We start from the raw sequence: 15713 nt of genomic DNA, 5'->3' as shown, positions 1-15713 counted from the left end.
TTAACCTATGCCGCCATCTTGGTTTTTCCCCCCAAAATTAAGTTTTAAGTCTCACAACCCACTGTGTAAAATGACATACTAAAAATTCCATGACATGGATGGAACTGGAGAGCATTATGCTAAGTGAAATAAGCTAGTCAATGAAGGAAAAATACCACATGATCTCACTCATACATGGATAATAAAGACCATTATAAACTTATGATCAATAATAGATACAGAGGCAGAGCTGCCTCAAACTGATTGTCAAACTGCAGCGGGAAGGCCGGGGAGGGTTAGGGGGCAGGAGGGAGGGGGGTAAGAGATCAACAGAAGGACTTGTATGCATGCATATAAGCATAACCAATGGACATAAGACACTGGGGAGTAGGGGAGGCCAGGGAACTGTCAAGGGCGGGAAAAGAAAAAGGACACATATGTAATACCCTTTGTAATACATTAAGCAATAAAAAAAATAAAAATTCCATGAAATCACCCCAAACAGAAAATTATTAGTTTCAAAGAAAGTGGTGAAATAGCAGAAGTTCAGATCTTGTCTCGAATCTGATTCAGGGAACATAAGCTCCCTTTTGTTTTGAAAATATTGTGTAGCCATGGTGTTCATGGTTTTTACTCTGAAGTTATTTGATGAAATATTTAGCCCCAGTGATTTTTCCAGGGATCATTCTCCAGTTATCACAGTATTTTCCTGATATGACTGTATTGACATTTATATTAAATGGGCATTTTTGAAATGAAAATTTTGAAGTTTATTTCAAACTCGGTAATCACCAACACTAGGTGGATAAAGCACATTGGAGGAATACTTCTTTAATTAATTGATTCATTCAGCAAACATTTACTGAGTCCCTACTATGTGCCAGATACAGTGGTAGGGATACAAGAAGAGTCAGATATAGCCCTTGGGAAGTTCATAGTCTAGCAGGGAAGTGGACTGTGACTCTGTGTGGTAAATACCACAATATACACTAGAGAAAAGGAGAAAACATATAGTTCTTTCAGGGTGTGGCTCACAGGTGCCATTTGAGCTGATCTTAAAATTAAGGCTCATAACATGGGTTTGAATAGGAAGGGAAACATTTGTGTTTTATTACTAATAACTCGCTATTTTATTGTAAACAGTCTGTTTTCATAGAACTGCTCTGCACTCGCCTCTGCCATCAAGCACCTGTGGCATGGAGTAAGCAGATGCCCATGGCCATGGCCAGCAGGGGCTTAAGGCCAAGAGCTACTTCTGCCTTTAACCCCTTCCCCGGCAGAAACGTGTATACACGTTTTCACAAAATGTTCTTTTTTCAGTCGTCGACGAGTATACTCGTCTAAAACTTTACCTTCAAAAACCAGCTACATACGTACCATTCTAAATAATTTCATCTAGAAACTTTCTGAGGAAATACTATTCTTAACCACAAAAATGGGAAGAAAAAATAATTACAAACTGTTTTCATAACCAGCATCAAAAATACTATATAGAACCAAAATAAAAAAATTAGTCTGAAAAAGAAACGTTTTTAACAAAAAAATTGTTGGGGAAGGGGTTAACTTACTTACCATTGTTTTAAAATCTGAGTGTCTTGCCCTAGCCGGTTTGGCTCAGTGGGTGGAACGTTGGACTGTAGACTCAGGGGTCCCAGGTTCAATTCTGGTCAAGGGCACATGCCCAGGTTGCAGGCTCAATCCCGAGTAGGGGGCATGCAGGAGGCAGCCAATCAATGATTCTCTCTCATCATTGATGTCTCTCTCTCTCTCTCTCTCTCTCTCTCTCTCTCTTTCTCTCTCTCCCCTCTCCCCTCTCCCTCTCCCTCTCCCTCTCTCCCCTTCCTCTTTGAAATCATAAAAATATATTTTAAAAATGAAATGTAAGTATCTTTTACCAGAGTTGGCAGTCTGGTCTCTGGGTTTAGATTGACCTGGGTTGGAGTACTGCCTCTGCTACTCACATATCCCATGTCCACTTATTGTTAAAGAGATGATACCCAGGGAGAGGCTGAAATCAAGACTCAGACAGTTCAACCAAGGCAACAGGATGAAACCAGAAGTGCCAGCAGAGGAGAGAGGAGAGGGGGACCTAGAGAGGTTCTCTGAGATGCCCAACCAGAGTCTCTGGGGATCTTTGTCCAGGCTTCTCCTTCAGATGGAGTGAAAGTAGCTCTTACCACTCCATGCACCTGTCTGTGCCCAGGCTGATATTAAAATGGATTCTCCCCTGTGAATAGGTACAGATAAAACCAAATGGACACTCACCCCTAGCCTCTTCCCTCTCTTTCTTCCTCTTCTAGCAGAGGTCATTTACTGCTACTTTTTAAGCACAGTATGTTCTAGCAGGCCTTAGCCTGCTGTAGGAATTAGATTCCAGTGGAATCTATGGGAAGTGTTGAGTCTGGTTCTTTTTTGTTAGGCCCAGGAATGCTGATAACCTATCTTAAGGCCAGTGAGAAATTCAATTATCTCTTGAATTTAACTATATTTTCTCCAGAGTTCTCTTCAAGTTCTCTAGGGAAGAGAGGGAGGAATGCAATAGTAAAAACATGGTAACAGTTCAGGGCAAGGCAGGGTAGGATGTCTCCTGCTCCTGTGTCCTCAGATTCTTCACACCAGCAGACTCGGGGATTTAGAAAGTGACATGGGATGCCTGTGTAGCTCCCTTAGCCCCTTGTGTGTCCTGGTTGCTGGCACTGCCTATAAAACTGACACGAGTAGATACGATGGACATTGTAACTTATAACCACTAGAGGCCCGGTGCACAAATTCGTGCACCAGTGGCGCCTCTCAGCCTGGCCTGCAGGATCGGGCTGAAACTGGCTCTCCAACATCCCCTGAGGGGTCCTGGATTGTGAGAAGGTGCAGGCCAAACCCAGGGACCCTACCAGTGCACAACTGGGGCTGGGGAGGGACACGGGAGGTTGGCCAGCCAGGGAGGGACTGCAGGAGAGTTCCAAGGTGTGTCTGGCCCATCTCGCTCAGTCCCGATCAACTGGACCCCAGCAGCAAGCTAACCTACCGGTTGGAGCATCTGCCCCCTGGTGGTCAGTGCATGTCATAGTGAGCAGTTGAGTGGTGGCCTTAGCATATTATTAGCATATTACGCTTTGATTGGTTGAATGGAAGACCGGATGGCCAGACACTTAGCATATTAGGCGTTTATAATATAGGGTTCTCTAATTATGATCAGAATTTAGGTCACTGCTCCATAAATTTTCTGTGTGAAGGGCCAGTTTTCCCCCCTATTGCTAACCAGTACTTTTGTAAAATGTAATAAAATTGCCATGGCAGAATCAAATAGCTAGAATAGTTCCTACACACTTGCATGCTCTGTACTAGTACTTATCTCATCATGGGCCATTGTGGTTTGGGCAACATGACCTTGGTATGCTCTGTCTGAGATATGAAAGTTCTCATAAAAAGCTTTTATAAGGGAAAATCACTCATTTATCTGAAAGAACTGCTTAGAAAAAAACAACAACAACAACCGTACCCCTTCGGCATTTTGTGAGGACAGATTACAGTGTGTACATGCCCCACAGTGTAGTGCAAGGGTGGAAAGTAGCAGCCCTGCTCCAGGCCCATGGTTCCCTGATTGTTACTGCTGCTGCCTGGCATGTGCCTGATCCTGTTGGGAATATTCCACGAACTTTGCTTGTGTAGCCTTGCTGCCCTTCCCACACGGCCCCAAGCAGGCTCCTTCCCCTTCAGCATTCTTTCTTTCTTTCTGGATGCCATCTGTATAGAGAGTACATCCTCCTGCTGCTGTTACTATTGTGCATCATTTAATATTGCAGTTTGTTTGTGTGTCTCTTTTCCTCTACTGAACTGTGAGCATCATGACAAATATCCACATTTGTCAAAGAAAAACACAGAAGTGAGAGTACGGGTGGATGGGAAGATTTGGCCAGACGTGTGTAATGAGGTTTAAGGTTCTTGAAGTAAGGACCAGCCATGTATGCAGTTACAGAGTGAGACTGCTAGAGCAGATGAAGTTTTTTATTGGCGTCAAGGAAGCAAACACAGTTTGAGGTTGGGATTGGACATTGAAGTCTTCTGTGATGGTGGCAAAATTGAGGAGGGAAATAATTGAGTCAGGTACCAATCAGGAGGGGTGCCTGAACGCTCTGAATCTCAGAGGGGCACAGGTGTTTGCACAGGAGGACCAAGTAGTGGTCTGGATGCCAGTGTGAGGAGCCATGAGCGTCCCTCATTACCTTTTGGACCCCACTGTGTGCAGGGAGTGGGTCTTTCTAAGAGAAGTGGTATTCTTGGAAAAGAACCAGGTTCCAGTTAAGGCAGAGAAATATCAGAAATGTTTCATAAAAGCACTTGAAGGTGTGGGGAAAGTGTTGGGAAGGAGAGTAGTAATGTACATGAGGAATCCATAGGTCAGCAATTCAACCAGAAGGGCATGGTTCGATTCCTGGTCAGGGCACATGCCCGGGTTGTGGGCTCAATCCCTGGTCAGTGGGGCATGCAGGAGGCAGCTGATCAGTGATTCCCATCATCATTGATGTTTCTATCTCTCTCTCCTTCTCTTTACCTCTCTGAAATCAATAAAAATATATTTTTAAAAGAAAAAAATGATATTCTCATTTGATTATACTTATTAATATTTGCATTTGTTCCATTAGAAACATCTTTAATATTTAGTAACTTAGTGTAATATGATAATTAGACTTTATTGTACCATAGTGAATTCTTGATAGAAACCATATCTATTAATTAAATTATTAACATATACACTTAATAACCTTGGCCCTGTATCTCTAATCTGTCAGTGGGTTAATGTTGACTTTTACTACTTTCTATTTCTATTGTCACTATACCCATTACCATGCACATAGATTGCTGTAGTGATACTAAGTGGCTTCTCTTGCTTTAGACTTCCTTTTTTCTGACTCATCTAGTAAACCTGTCATAATATTCTACATACGACATGTATTATATATTTGTGTGTGTGTGTGTGTGTGTGTGTATATATATATATAGTGTTGTTATTCTTTACCCGGGGATATTTTTTCATTGATTTTTAGGGGGAGGGGGAGAGACACAGAGAGAGAAACATTGATGTGAAAGAGAGACATCAATTGGTTGCCTCCTGCACGAGCCCTGGGGTTTGTAACTGAGGTATATGTCCTTGATCAGAATCAAACCCAAGATCCTTCAGTCATGTCTATATATTTTAAATCAATATTCAACTTGAGACCCTTAAGAACCTAGACTCAGTTACTGGCAAAAGTAGATCTACAGTTGTGAGTATGGGAAACACGGAATTTATTCTTGTATTGTTATTTATTAATTACTGTATTATTCCATAAGAACAACTGTAAACCTTTTACCCTGTTTTCTATTACCCCTAACAAAATCCTTGCCATCCAACCAAGCTGTGGCTACCTACTGTATTCTGAACATTCTTTAATTTTTGTTGTTATTGTTAATCCTCACCTGAGGATATTTTTCCATTGATTTTTAGGGAGAGTGGAAAAGAGAGAGAAAGACAGAGAGAAACATTGATGTCAGAGAAACATATCGATTGGTTGCCTCCTGCATGAGCCCCAACCAGGGCCTGGGCTGGGGAGGAGCCTGCAACCAAGGTACGTGCCCTTTACTGGAATTAAACCCGGACCCTTTGGTCCACAGGCCAGTGCTCTATCCACTGAGCAAAACTGCTTAAGGCTAAACATTCTTTAATTTCAAGTATATCATGTAATAGAGCAAAGTACTATTATTATCCCCATTTTATAGACAAAACTGAGGGACAGAGAAGTTAAATAACTAGTCCAAGGTCCCTCAGCTTGTCAAAGTTTATTTCCTCCAGATGTGGGCTTTTTGCACAGCCTTTCTTTGGGGCTGAAGTCTTACTCAGATGTCATCTTGAATGAATATCTGTGGAGTGATTCAGTTCTTCAGTGAGTGACACAGGATACCTACTATTTACTAGTACATGGAGGAGAATGCCTCTCCCAGGAACTCATGTTTCAGCCAAGATCTGGGAATAAGTGGGTGGCAGGATTTTGGGTGCGTGGTGGGGGAGCACTCCAGGGGATTCTATGTGCAAAGGCCTGGTGCTTACTCTCATTCATGGGCAAGTATGAATGTGTGTGTATTCTACTTCATCATTATGTGTTTGAGCTTATGCCACAAATATCAATCTATTTTTTAAGGTTTATTCCTCATGTGATTCCTATACAGCTGTATTTATTTAAACACAGCACCTCAATGAGGTAGTTCATAATAGCCACACTTTACATATGAAAAAAAATTGGGATTCATAATGCTTAGTAATGTACAAAGGGCACGCAGTTAATAAGTGGCAGGGAAAAAATGGCAGAGCTGAGATATGCCTCACTCTATCTGAATCCTGTGCTCTCTCCCCACGCTGTACATCAGCCACTCTCTATTTCACCGCAGATAATAATTTATCCTACTGCCTGAACAGGTAAACTAATCTCCTTAAGCAGCTGGTAAGTTAGCGGAGTGCAGAGACCCTATTTAGTACTTAGTGCTTGCATCTGTCATAGCACCAAGCACAGCTTTAAAATAGAGTTGTTTCCGTGTGTTGGTTTCACTAAAACTGGAGGCATTTTGCATATGATAAAATAAAATTTTATTAGTTTACAAGCGAGTTGTTTGCAGGGTGCCTGTGTCATTTTCATAAAAACAGAAAAAGCTATTTTTTTTTTAAAATACCAGTCAGTAGTTCTGAAATCCATGGAGCATATAAACTAAATTGAAGACCTAAGCTCATGATTATTTGTTCTGCAAGATAGCAAAATTTGGTGGCAAAGAATACTTTCAGTTTTGTTGCCTACCTTTATCACTTACGTTCCCTGGTATCATAGATGAACAATTGTGGGTACTCTTGTCAGAACCACACAGGGTCCCTGAATTATATATCATCCACTTTTGTTGTTAGAATTTCATTGAATAGTCCCTAGAGTTGCACTTATTATTTTGCAAATACCGCTTCCTTGTCAATGACTGCTCTGTGGTTTTATCCTTAGTTATTTTTGGTAACTGGGTGGAATCTTTATTATATTGTTTTCCTTTTGGTGGTCCTGATCTTTTTGAACAAGTGTTGCCCTTAATTTCTGATGTCTCCTTCCTTGTGAGCTACTGAAACACACATTGAATTTAATGTAGTGAAAATGAAAAATGTATTGAAATGTTGGGGGTGGAGGGCAGGGAGGCAGCTGGGCTTGGGCTTTGAAACAGTTAGGGATCTCTTGCCTCTACTTCTCTCTCTTGTTGTGGGCTGCTTTCTCCAGATGGTGGGGGATATGGCCACCACAACTCCACACTTTACAGTAGCCACCAGAACAAAACGGACCTGCCATTCCCTCCGAGGCAAACCCCTCATAGTCTCAGGAAATCCAGTCATCCTGGATGGACCTGGAAATTGTCTCCTTTGCCCATCTGGAGTCTGCTGTGACACAGGGCTCAGAAACCCCACCTCCCCTGGCACTAATTTTAATTGACCCGTTTGGATGATTGGAGTCATGTCTGCGAGCTGATTCTTAGTTTAGATCAGCTGCCCTGAAGAAGCCCTGTCTTTCTTTGTGGAAGGTAGCTTCTCTGTTGGCCACTGAGTTTCCTTTCCAGCCTACCGGGGCCGCTGCAGTGTCCTCAGCACGTTGGCAAACCGGAGATAGCTGACAAGCCCTGCGCGCGTGCATGAGGGAAACTCGGGTGACTGTTTTACCACCTGCCTGTACCACCGCAGGTGACTCATTTGGATGTGTCTTTTCCTATTGAGGAAAAATTACTATTTTATGGTAGAATAATGCTTCACACACAGAATGACAATAAATACCAGACAAATGTTGCTTCTCTTCAACAGAATGAAACTATTATCTTGCATATCAATTCATCTAGCTACTAAAGGAAAAAGCCCCAAAGGAAAAATGATACTTTACATTCATCCCACACATTTTTCAAAGAGATAAAGTGGAAGATGAAAGGTCACTGTAATTTTCTTCCTACAAACTCTTTTTTATGTTATTTCTTCAGAACATTAAGAGCAGCCAACAGCCTAGCCAGTGTTGCTCAGTGGTTGAACATCGACCTATGAACCAGGAGGTCATGGTTCGAATTCCTGGTCAGGGCATGTACCTCGGTTGCAGGCTCGTCTCCAGTGGGGGGTGTGCAGGAGGCAGCTGATCAATGATTTATCATTGATGTTTCTTTCTCTGTCTCCCTCTTCCTTCCTCTCTGAAATCAATAATAAATACATATATATTTTTTTTTAAAAAAGAGCAGCCAACCACCTGGTTCTCTCATGCTATGCAAAATTACTGCATTTTAAAATCAGATTGGGTGTTTTTTTCTAGACTTACAATTGTTTTTAATTTGTGAGAACTTTTTTTGTGCAAAAATGTTTGTTTTAGGAATGCTTATTCTCTGATAACTGTAAAAGAGATGGCTATATATCTGGTTGTACTATCACTTCCGTTAAATTAAAAAAGATCTATCATTAACTCACTATTTGCAAGACGGTTCTGTGCATACTGTGAGATTGCTATAGATGGGGAAGGTGTAGCTTGTGCCCAAGCCCCTGGAACAGCTGGCAGTGCCCGGGACTGTCCTCACAGACAGTTAGTTGTAGGACAGCACCGCAGAGTTGGGTCATGGTCAGTGCCATCCCCTCTAATTCCACTGCACACATTCTACAGAGAGCCTCAGTGCAAAGGAGCAGAGAGAGACATCCCACTCGGCGAGTTTGTGCCCTCAGTGGGTGAGGCGGGGACGTGACGCCACCGTTCCTGCTGGCTCGCTCTCAGTGCCACATACCTCTCAGTATGAGCATTTCTCGGGTTTAAAGGTATCCATTTTCCACACATGTGGCTTCTAAATGTAAGCCAGCATCTAGTGCTCACAGAAGAAAAATCAGTCATTCTTAATGGTCTAAAACCATTGTTGTGGACTTACTGTGGGGCCTTAGGACCATGTTGAGCAATGGCTTCCTATGAGGTTTTCAAGAATAGCATTGACTGTTGGAGATTTTTGCCTCCTGTGTTGCATTTAGAATTTAGCCCCACATAATATGTGATTACACTGAAGTAAAGGGACAGATGAGGTACATTCTGTGTTCCTACGTAGAAGGAATCTTTAAACTAACTTTTGTGCTTGGGGAAAGTGTCAGGGAGGGTGTGGCATTTGCGCAGAGCTTTGGGAGAAGGGTCAGATTTTGATAGGTGGGAAGGGGGACCAGAAGGGATGAGTTCCCCATTGAGCAAACCACATGAGCTATTGTGCTGAGGGAATAGTGACTAGTCTAATAAGGTTAGAATTGTATGGACTTTATTATAGTAGGAGGAACGTACCAAAAAATAGGTTTGAATCAGGTCATGAGAGACCCCCGAAAGTCCCGACACGAGTGTGGCTTTTATTCTGTATGTTGTGGGAAGCTTTAATAATTTTTGCCAGACATATACCATGACTAGGAATGATCTGGATGGAATCCCTGTTATTCTCCACATCTCTTTCACCTTGATCGTTACCCAGGAACAAACTGAGAAGAGGTGAACTCTTTCTGTGCGTAGCTATATGTAACCACCAGACCGCCTTACTAAGGTGTGTGAATAGGAGGAATTGAGGGAGGTAGAGTTAGACTGTCAGCCCACTGTGCTGGTACTAACATACGTATTATATGTGTTATACACCCAACAGTTTAGTGTTATAATTATTGCTTTATGCAGTCTTGTCTTAAAGAAAAAGTACGTGTTCATATAGTCTTATGTTTACTCAAATATTTACCTTTCCCAGTAAACAGCTTGTTCGTACTATCTTCGTTCCTTTCTGCCAGATTATCATCTAGTAGTGGCATTTCCTGTTAGCCTGAAGACCTTCCTTTAATATTGCTTATAGGGCACATCTGCTTGCAACGAATTCTCTCAGTCTTTGTTTATCTGAAAATAAACTCATTTCACTTTCATTTTCAAAGGGTCGTTTTTGTTGGATGTAGAATTCTTATGAAACGTTTTTCTTTCAGGAATTTGAATATGCCATTACTGATCTCTATTGTTTTTGTTGTGTGTTTTTTTTAATCTTCACCCGGAGATATTTTTCTATTGATTTTTAGAGAGGGCAGAAGAGAGAGGGAAAGACAGAAAGAAATATCTATGTAAGAGACACATCGATTGGTTGCCTCCTGCATGCACCCTGACCAGGATGCAGGTGGGGGAGGAGCCTACAACCATGGTGTCCTTGATCAGAATAGAACCTCATACCCTTTGGCCTGCAGGCCTATGCCTAATGCACTGAGCCAAACCAGCTAGGGCAATTACTAGTATTGTTTCTGCTGAGACATTAACCATTAATTGTGTTTTTTTTTGTTCCCTTGTATAATCTTTTTTGTTGTTGTTTTGATAATTTTCTTTGTTTTTGACTTTTAATAGTTTGACTAAAATGTGCCTAAGCATTTCTTTGTGTTTATTCTAGGCTAAGCTTCATTGAACTTCTTGGATCTGTAAATTGATGTTTTTCATAAAAATTTGTAATATTTTAACCTTTATTTCTTCCCATTTCCCCAGTTCTTGGTACAGAGCCCCTAAAACCTTGTAATTTTCTAAGTGAAAAGAGTTCTAGTGTTATCATCATAATTAGCTGGTTAATATTAATAAAGGAAAGAAAGCAAAGGGAGGCCAGACATTATGAGCGTGGTCATCTGGGCAGCTTTATCCTCTTGGGAAGCTGTTGGTTTTTTGATCAAAGGATCAGAATTCCTTTTTTATTTCTCTTGGGCTATTATTAATTTTTTAAAACCCATAACCATCAAATATAATGCTCAAAAATCTTTATTAGACCCTTTTCCGCAAAGCACAATATAATTTCTATTACATGTCCTCTAGTACAGGCAATCCACTTACTGACTGCTACTTAATAGTTCTAGAGAATATCATTGAGGAATTGTAGTGATTAGTAGCAAACACACTTGGGGTTTAAAATATTAATGGTCATTCAAATATATTCTCAAAATTATTCTTCAGACTCTTTGAATTGTACCTACTTATCTTACTCTGGGTCATTTGTAAGTTTTTATACTTTCTCTTAAAGAAAATTTGCTTGGAATAGTTTATTTTAAAAATATCCTACATACTCTTGACTGGTCTTGTATCTTGCACATTGTTAATTTTCTTATATCCTTACTGATGAAAGGAACATTAGTAGCTATGGGGACCGCTGTTTCATGTGAGAGGGAGTGAGGGCTCACGGTACTTCTTGCGGCCTCTGAATCCCACAGGCTACTCATAGTGTATGAACAGTAGAATTATATGGAGTGTTGGAGCCTATCGGGTTCTGGATTCATCCTCACTGGTACATTCTGTATTGACGTGATTCTTTTTATAAATCTGTTGAATGGTTTGTCCTCTAAATTGTGCAATATTTCTTATAAATGAATTAATTATTAAAAGAGGTGGTGGATGTTTAAAGACTAAATGCATACGTGGTCATGTAGTGGAAAGAAAGTGAATTGGGAATAGATGCAATGATTGAGTCCACATGCTCCATAGCTAAAGTTTTTAAATATTTGGATTCCAAGTACAGAAAACTAACATACTTAGGGCTTTCCCCCCACCCCCCCTTTGGAGTGGTTTTGAAGAAAAATTCACACATTTTTTGAAACAGATTAAATTGTTTTATTTTCTGTATCTTTAATAATAGGAAAATAACAAATGAAGAAATTCTCATTTGTCTGAAGCCCTCTATTGCTGCTTTTTTATGTATCTTGTGGATACTGACCCAATAGTATCTTGAGCATGATGGTTTATTTGTGAGGTATGAATGGTTCTTGATTATACAGTCACTTAAAGAGGAGTGGTAGACAGGTGGAAGAAACTTGTTTTTAGAAATATAAAAACAGAAAGGAATTGACAAATTATGCAGTCTTATTGAAAATACCTCTTTTGTTCAAGTACAACAAGAATAATGATTTTTGTAATGAATCAGGGCAATTTAGTGAACTGTTTAATACAGTACATCTGAAATACTTATGAGACAATAGAATGTTTTATAAGGAAAGCAGCAGGAAAAAAATTTATAGGTGTTTTTTAGGATTGGTAATTATATGTCTGAGATGATTTAGGAACCTACTTGAATGGAGTTTAAAACATAATTTTATAGAACCAGAGGTGGTTTGTGAAGAGCTGATTATTAAAGCCCCATTGATAACCCTCGGGAGAGTAGAACAAACTAGATTAAGTGGAAAAGGAATGCCTATCATTTGACCAAGATAGGGTTATACAGTCTTAACTAAAATCCTTTTAATAAAATTCTGCTGTCATAAACATACTGGTCTGGTCATTAAGTATTCACTTAAGTACTGTTTATTAAAGCCTGCCAACATTTCTGCAAGATAAGTACAGGATGTATATATATTGCTTTTTCTGTAGCTGAAATATATGCAGCAACATGGTGTGTTATAATAATTTAATAGTTTGATGCAGGAATATATTACGTTATATAGCTAATCATTAAATATTCAGTTGTTATTTGAAAAGTAGTTTTAAGAAAATTGTAATGATTCTGTTCGGATTTTATAAGCCTTGCTTTGTTAAATTTTTAATTTAATGAACTTTTTTCTTTGTATTGTAAGTAAGCTGTGAGGTTTAGTACTCCCTCTATTCCCCTTCTAAGCCTCTGAGAGGGAGAGAGGAAGTCTTGGGTTTAGGGCCATCAGATTGTCTCTTTGGTCATTAGGGCTCTTCACAATATCCTGGTTTTCTCTTCTCTTAGCACACAGTAAGATTATACTTCCCTGTCTCCTTGAAGTTAGGAATGGCCATGTCACTTGTCCTATGAAATCTCTATGTATAAAAGGCTAAGTGACTGACTGTCTGACCATCCGACCGACCAACCAGACAGTACACATGACGTGCACTGGCAATTTAAAGATAAATGTTGACTTGTGCATGCGCGATACATATAAAGCTCTCGCTGGCGCCAATCGCACGCATGTGTTTTGATCTGTCATTGTCGATTGTGTATTTGGTTGACACTTCTATTATAGAGAAAGGGTGAATAGTGATATTAAAATATTTCTTCTAATTGATTTCCTTTCAATATGCACGAATCCGTGCACCAGGCCACTAGTGTGATATATATTTCTTCTTAGCAGAAGTAACATCTATCACTTCAGGCAGAAGCTTTAGGAATGTAGGGGAGGAAAAATTCTCCTATACCTTCTTTGGGTCTCTAGCTGGGCCTAAGTACTAAAGTGACATAAGATTAACAGGAGAAAAGCATACAGATTTTATTGACTTTTTTTTTTTTACATTTATATGGGAGCCTTCACAAGAAAGGACCGAAAGAAATTTCTTGTGGCAATATTTTTTCTGATACATCTCCTTAGGCAAGAGAAACAAAAGGAAAAAATAATAAACAAATGGAACTACATCAAACTAAAAAGTTTTGCACAGCAAAGGAAACCATCAACAAAAGGAAAAGACAACCCACTGAATAGGAAAACATTTGCTTATACATCTAATTTTAATATCAAAAATTTATAAAGAACTTGTAAAACTCAACACCAAAAATACAAACAATCCAACTTAAAAAATGGGCAATGGACCTAAATAGACACTTCTCCAAAGAATATATACAGATGGCCAGTAAACATGAAAAGATGTTCAATGTCACTTATCAGAGAAATGAAAATTAAAACCATAATGAGATATCACCTCACACCTGTCACAGTGGCTGAGCATTAATCAACAAACAGTGTTGGCGATGATGTGGAGAAAGGAAGACGCTGGTGCATGTTGGTGGAAATACAAATTGGTGCAGACACTGTGGAAAGCAGAATGGATTTTTCTCAAAAAATTAAAAATGGCTGTGGGTTCGATTCCTGGTTAGGGGTACTTATCTGGACTGCAGGTCCCATCCCCACCCCCAGTTGGGGCCCCTGTGGAAGGCAACCAATCAATGTGTCTCTCTCACATTGATATTTCTCTCTCCTCTCTTTCTCTGTCCCCCTCCCTCCTCCTTTTCACTCTCTAAAAAATCAATGGAAAAAATATCCTCACTCCTTGGGTGAGGATTCAAAACAAAACAAAATTAAAAATGGGGCTGCCTTTTGACCCAGTTCCACTTTGGGGAATTTATATGAAGAAACCCAAGACACAAATTCAGAAAAAACATATGTACTCCTATGTTCATTGCAGCGTCAGTTAAAATAGTCAAGATTTGCAAGCAGCCCAAGTGTTCATCAATAGATGAGTGGATAAAACAGCTATGGTACATTTACACAATGGAATATTAGTTGTCCATGAGAAATAATAATATTTTACCTTTTGCAATAACATGGATGGACCTGGCGAACATTATGCTAAGTAAAATAAGCCAGTCAGAGAAAGACAGACACCATATGATTTCACTCATATGTGGAATCTCATGAACAAACTAAACTAACAAGCAAACCCAAGACAGACTCATAGATAGATAGTGGGCTGACAGCTCTCTGGTGAGTGGTGGGGCCAAGAGCAGGAAGGCAGGGGCCATGGAGGGAAGAAAGAGAGAAAGAACTCATGGACTAGGTGGGGGGGACAGGGTGCTGGGGGGAGGTGAAAGAGGGTATGGTGATGGAAATTTTTTCAATTTAATTTTTAAAAAAAGAATAACTCTGGCCTGCATATATAGAACAATGCCTACAGAAACAAAAGCTAATGTCGGGTTTTAGAGTGATAATGGTAATAGCAGTACTAATGATGGTGATATTCTGACGCCATTTGAGGTCCTTGGAAAGACATTTCTCAGCCTTTTGCCTATTCTCTGTTCTTTAAATTTCTACATCTATGGCAGAATTAAGTTCATGTGGGTTAAAGGGTAAATGTGAAGAGATCTACTTTTAAAAAAAACTGAAAGAAAAGAGAAGTAACAAATCTTTAGACTTGCAAATAAAAAAGGAGTTTCCAAGCTCAGAACCAGTGGTATTTTGTGATGTTTAACATTTTAATTTAAATCATATTGGGGAAATGTCTCCCTTGATATCAGTACATTAAAAATAAATAAATGTGTAATCTGTAAAAACTTTAATTATAGTTAAAAGGCAAACTGGATGAATGCTTGTGAAAAATATGACAAAGTGGTATTAAAGTTCTATAAGTCAAAAAGAATACCAAATACGTACATAAATTTCTCATACATAAAAAGGAAGGGGAAAATATAGCCAACTTATAAACATTTGAAAATGATTCAAATTCAATCATAATTTTCAAAAATTTGAATCCTTTTTTCATCTAAATTGCAAAGATTTTAAGCATCAATATCCAACTCTGTGGTACAGTTTAGAGAAGTCTTCTTACATATAATCTTTGTAGGACAATGAATGGGTGCAATCTCCCTGGAAAGAAATTTGTTGATGAGTATGTCTTAAAAATTGTCATATCTTTTAACAACACCCCCTCCCTCCAGAAAATTACATTTGGGGAATAATTCCTACAGCATAATCTGAAATGTAGACAAATATTTCTGCATGAAGATATTTACTGCAAGGTTGTTTGAATAGAAGTCAGCTAAGTGTCTAGCATTAGGGGAGTGGTTAATTATAGCTCATGATGAATAACCAGTCCTTAAAACAATATTTACAAAATGTATCTAATGGCATGTAAAATTATTAAAGAAGGTTTTAAAATTGCATATGCAGTATGAACTCAATCCAGAATAAAGACTGGATAGGACTATGCAAAATGTTATATAGTATTTGCTCCTGGAAGAATTGGTTATGG

General features: G+C 39.4%; 1 protein-coding gene across 1 annotated transcript in view; it reads left to right on the top strand.

Annotated features, from left to right (window-relative positions):
* The window catches only part of PRKAR2B (protein kinase cAMP-dependent type II regulatory subunit beta), a 78141-nt gene that overhangs the window by 35033 nt on the left and 27395 nt on the right, over positions 1 to 15713 (top strand). The gene's annotated exons all lie outside the window — the stretch shown is intronic.

The sequence above is a fragment of the Myotis davidii genome, unplaced genomic scaffold (genome assembly GCF_000327345.1).
Source record: "Myotis davidii unplaced genomic scaffold, ASM32734v1 scaffold125, whole genome shotgun sequence".
NCBI classification, from domain to species: domain Eukaryota; kingdom Metazoa; phylum Chordata; class Mammalia; order Chiroptera; family Vespertilionidae; genus Myotis; species Myotis davidii.
The sequence above is the reverse complement of the archived record's forward strand: the minus strand, read 5'-3'. Positions and strand labels throughout refer to the sequence as shown.